This window comes from Pongo abelii, chromosome 10 (assembly GCF_028885655.2).
Source record: "Pongo abelii isolate AG06213 chromosome 10, NHGRI_mPonAbe1-v2.0_pri, whole genome shotgun sequence".
Taxonomy (NCBI): domain Eukaryota; kingdom Metazoa; phylum Chordata; class Mammalia; order Primates; family Hominidae; genus Pongo; species Pongo abelii.
Window position 1 is genome coordinate 83,602,190 of NC_071995.2, and position 6,004 is coordinate 83,608,193.

Here is a 6,004-nt window from a genome sequence, read left to right on the forward strand (position 1 = left end):
TAATTTAAATTTTAGTATCCCTTGGCTAGTACCATATATTTTTCAAATGAGAGACAGAAGTCATATCATCAAGTTCAAATTTCATTTTCTTCCTCAGTTTTTCTACTCTTTTTCTCCTTAATAATTAGGTAATAATTAGTTGGAGCTTCTATAACTATTTTTTTCAATTGAAACATCTTTTTAATTAAGGTTTTACATCTATAATTCTCTGTACAAATATAATTCACATATTTTAAAAATGTAGATGAAGGACTATTTGCAATAATAAAATAAGTAATGGAATCATAGTTCTTGTCCTTTATGAGTTCACAATCTTCCTGGACAAACACATGCCTGAAGTTTTTACCCTCAGCCATGCCTCAAATTGTATTATGGCAGTAAGAATGTCATGAATTTTCCTGTGTTAACATTCCAACTTCCTTTTTTTTACACAGTGAATTTTTATTATGTATTCGAGTTGCCAAAAATAAAATAAAATGAACTTTTGATATAATAGGGTAAGAAAAAGCTAAAACAAAGTACATAAAATGAATTTCCTGAATTTTCTCTTGCTCCTTCTGAATTTAAGTTTCAATACTAGAATTCATATTGATGTTATATACTTAAGAGAAAAAACTAAGGAACATTTTATTTACTTTTATTTGGGCTTATTATTGATAGTATTATTGGGAGTTTTGGTACATTAAGTAATTTGAACCACATGGACATATGTTCCCATGGCTATCTCATACCCTATTTGCCCCTTCCATACATTTTCCTTGCATAGATGATTTAAAAGGTGCTTCTTGTATTCTTTTTCTTGAGCAGTGTGGTTAACCCTTGAACCTCATGAGGAGAGATAAATTTATGGGCAAATTAGGTAAGGTTGCAGTTTCTTAAGGATAAAATGAAATTTAAGAAATGGTTTATAAATTTTCGAAAGTGTCTTATTTATTTTTTATGAATATTAAATAGTATTTTCTTCTTATATAATATCTTATGAAAATAGAAAAATAAAGTCACTGCAGTCTTTGCCCTGAGTCCTGACAACATATCTTAAAGGAATAACAGTTATGTAACCTATATAACCTTGAGGAAACTCATGAAATTGTGTGTATAAATTGTGGGAATGTATTAGTTTCATCATTTCATTTGACTGCTTATTTTGTCTTCAAGGGAGGGATAACAGGCAGACCATTTGACTTAACACAGTTCTTCCCCAGATGATATGCAATTGTTTTCTTTTTGTATCTTTACTTTCTTCTCTCAAATACCTTTGGACATAATACAGTTCTTCTCAAGACAATATGCCATTGTTTTCTCTTTGTATCTTTACTTTCTCATCTCAGACACTGGGTGCTTCTTGTGACTGCCATGGTATAAGTCCCACATGACCGCCATCTGTTTTTTTTTTTTTTTCGGAGTTTCGCTGTTGTTGCCCAGGCTGGAGTGCAATGGTGCGATCTCGGCTCACTGCAACCTCTGCCTCCCAGGTTCAAGCAATTCTCCTGTCTCAGCCTCCCAAGTAGCTGGGATTACTGGCGCCTGCCACCATGCCGGGCTAATTTTTTGTATTTTTAGTAGAGACGGGGTTTTGCTATATTGGCCAGGCTGGTCCCGAACTTCTGACCTCAGCCTCACAAAGTGCTGGGATTATAAGCGTGGGCAACCACGCCCAGTCTCCATCTGTTTTATGTAATGCTGTTCTATATATAATACTATAGTTTTAGTTGACCAGCAACTAAAAAAAATGCCTTGGATGAAATAAGAAGGGAAAAGATCAATTACAGTGTTTATATAAGCTTTGAATATTTTAATTTCCTAAATTTATCAGTGGCTCTTATTTCTGTCTTTCAACATTTAATTCAGATAATATTCTATACAATAAGTAATTATATTAGCATATTTTGTATTAAAATATTTGTCACTTATACTACCAAATATTTTAGGAGAAAAATTTAAATGATCTTATTTTTAAAATTCCAGTTGGTGGTGAACTCTCTTTTCTCTAATTAGAATGTAAAAATATATCTTTATTACTTAGCTCATAATTGTTCTCTTTAACCTATTTCTACTCTAAAAAATCAGGTATTTAAAATTTCAACAGATATTATTTCCTTATAGAAATTCATATATTGCATTGACTAAGAAGTATGACTTTTTGCAAGATAATCCACGTATTAAGGTGATCTATTAAATAATATTTTAGTTCTTGGCCTCTAAGTCCTATTATGTATATTTTATGTATGCCAGGTAGTATTAAATAATTTCACTGGTGGTCAAATATGCAAATGAAGTCATAAATGAAATGCCTAGCATTACAGCCCCATTTATGGCCCCAAATCTCAAAAATGATTAAATGTGATATTTTATAGCACATAGTAAATGCTGAAAGAGGATTTTTTTGTTTCAGTAATTCTCTTTATATAAGCATATTGTCATTAATCTTGGAAATGTACTGCAAGATGGTGAACAATGCTTCAAGACAGGAACTAGCTAATTCTTCAGTTTTACTGAATAAAATAGTAAAGAGCTGAAAGAAGCCCTTTTAGTGCCTTGTTATTCTTAGAATTGCATACCACTAAGCGTTTTCCATGTCCAAGGGGCAAATAAATGATTTCACTTGAAAATTTCATCATGATTCTATTTTATAGTATGTTTTTGATTTTTATTAAAAAAGAAACATTATGTACTGAAGTTTTCTCATGTGTCTTCACATAATGTATACTTGCAATATTTATTTTACCTGTTTACCTTGCGGTAAAATTTAAAGGCTTAAGAGAATAATCCAGAACAATTGTTAGCATTGTCAAAACATGACAGCTTTTCAGTAGGAGGCAAAAGGAGCCCCCTACAAGCTATTTACACAGTAAATAGGAGAGGATGCCTGTCTGGATATAATTTAGAGTTTCCATGAACTGAGATGGAAACTAATTAAATCTTTATTTTCACTAATACCTGGAATAAATCTTAGCATTTTCTTTCATTTAGTATATAGACAATATATCTCAGTAGTATTCGCAATACCTGTGAATTTGTCCCCAATAGAAAGAGTAGATATTTTCATGAAGAGTTGTTGTAGATTCCCTGAAATAACTATAATTAAAATTCATAATTTGATTAAGGCAGTTTTCAAACATGACTTTAACATTGACTTAGTTTTTAGCTCTGTTACTGGCTCTTGTTGATCTATCGTAAAGATGCGCAGATATCACTACATCGTAGAGTTAGTTTTGTAACTATTTGGATGCCTCTATTTGAACATACTTGGTTTCGCTCCTAAGCCTATGCATTTTCTTTTACTTAAAATCATTTTCTAAGTAAGAATTCACAGACTTTACTGAATTGCCAAAAGGGTTTGTAGGATATTCTCTCTTGCCATTATTTTCACTCTGAATACGTTGACTATTTTTAGGGTTTTCCTTCTTAAAGTTTAGTCCTCTTCCTACCTCACTAAAAAAATATTTCTAAGGTGTTTCTATGAATATTTTTTCCTGACTTTTTTTATTTGAACCAGAAAACATATCCACAAGGGTAGCTCCTTTAAAAAGTTGCATAAAGTTTTAAATTAACAGAGAACTTTCATATTTATTTTCTCGTTTGACTTTCACAGTTCTGTGACAGTGGGTATAATTATCGTCTCCCTTTCACATTATGAGGAAACTTAGGGTCAGAGAGTATAAGGATCTCCTGTCAAAAGCATCTCCTGCTGCCTCCTTATCCTGCAGACTCTTTTTAAGCTATGAAGAAAAAATAATTTAGATATGCATTTTAAAAGTATTTTACTGTATTCTGTGAAGTACTTCAATGAAATTCTTTTAAAATAGGCTTTAATTTTTCCTTCTGTTAAGTCAGTGTTAGACTTCTTTCTCTTCATTTATGAATTTTTAAATTCAGTTTTGCTCAATATACCAAACATATATTGACAACCCACTCTGAGCCAAGACCTTAGAGAAACTAACATGCTGGTTGGGGAGACCAGAGAGTCAAACAAATAATTACAGTATGACGTGAACATGTCTCAAGCAAATGCTATTGGAAAACAGGTAAGAGATTAATTAATTTAATATTTTATAGGTCATGGAAGACTACAGAGAAGAGATGACATTTGAAACAGACCTTGAAAGATGAATATGAACTTATAGAAATGACATTTTTTCTTTTTTCTTTTAAATAGAACCCAAATAAGTTTAGAAAAGCTATGTTCATACTAGTTAAAATATTTGTAATCCTTTATGATTTATATCATTCCACAACTTTTCTCTAATTTTAAATATTTCATTTTGTTTTTGTTATTATGTTTATTAACTGGACCAAAGTTCTCAAGCTCAACAGAAAAATGATTTTTTTATTCAATAACTTTTTTCAAGTTTTCTATAATAATATTAATTTAAACAAAATGTGCTGAGCTCATGCTACAATGTACTATGCCAGCCATGGAGGTTATGAATAAATTCCAGCCACGGACTTTGTTTTCAAGGACTATTCACTTTAGTTGGACGGGTGACATTTATTGAAACTTTCGTAATATGAAAAAATAGCATACATATTTTAATAGATCTATATATATAATGTATAACAAAAAGTGGAAAAATTATAAGTGCACTTCAAAATGCACATCTGCAGAAAGCTGATAGTAAAGTTCAATAAGAATAAGGTTTCACCCTGGTATACCCCTTGATCTCTGACCAAAAAAAAGAGAGAGAGAAGATTTTAAGGTCATTACAGGAAAAATAATCCCTACTCCATGAATGGGAGAAGAAAAAGAGGCAGCTGGGTATTGCTTTTGTGTCTTTAATTTAACTCTTTGCCCCACCTGGCCAAAGTCTGTCTCACTTTATACAAAACTGTTTTCTAAATTGTATAAACCGGGTTTTAATGGAGGAATAGCTATCTCTTATCTAAACCCCTCTATTCCCAGCTGTGAAATTGATTGATGTTTTTAAAGTTCTGAGGAGCTACCCTTGTGGATATGTTTTCTAGTCCAAAGAAAAAAAAAGTCAGGAAAAAGGGAATCATAGAAACACCTTAGAAATATTTTTAATGACCTAGGAAGAGAACTAAATGTTAAGAAAAGAAACCCTAAAGATAGTCAACGTATTCAGAGTGAAAATAATGGCAAAAGAGAATTTGCTAGGCTCATGTAGTTACATGACTCAGATTAGCATTTGTAGCTGTGTGAAGATTTCATAGACTTAAAATTCTTCACGTCACGTTTCCATTGGCTTTGGCTGAAGTCACTATTTGACAGAACAGAATCAAGATTCTGATGCCAGATATGTCACTGATGATCAGTTCCATCTCACCTCGCAGTTCTCAGAGTTCAAATCAATTCAGCAAATATTTATTGAGTGCTTATGGCTGCTGACTTTTCTAAGTCAGAGAAAAGTAATGAGATGTTAGTAAAATGTGACATGTCTCGGGTTAGACAGCCACAGATATAGAAAGCCACTATCATCATTGCTATTTTAAACCATAAGTTTAATTAGATTGCATTAATAACACCAATAGTGTACATTGCTTCGAGTTACCATAATTTCCACACTGGATTCTTATTTTTAGCTACAGAAATCACTGGCTATGAACTGAAGTCCCTAAGGCTTGACTTATAGGTAAAAGAACACCATCCCTCATCTAGCATCAGTTATGTATATTTCTAATAGCTCAGCTGAGGGACAGCATTAAGCCATTATATAAACTAATTGGGTTAATTCTGCTCTGGAATTTAGGCAAATAATGTAACTGAGATAAACAAAAGGTCACTTATGCATCTACTTGTACACATTTATCTACACTTCTTATTTATACTACTAAATGCTTAAAACAACACTAGACTATAAATTTGCCTTTTCTTTCTGATTCTCTTGGCAGGGTTTCTTACATGCTTGACTTTTAAAGAGTGGAGATCGGTCTCCTCTCAAATAAATAAGAGAGCAGTGGAAGGAAAAAACTGCAGCTACAAAGTAGTTCTACCCCATTAAACGCAGATGGCCCACAGGGGGTTTAATCATCAGGAGCGAACACA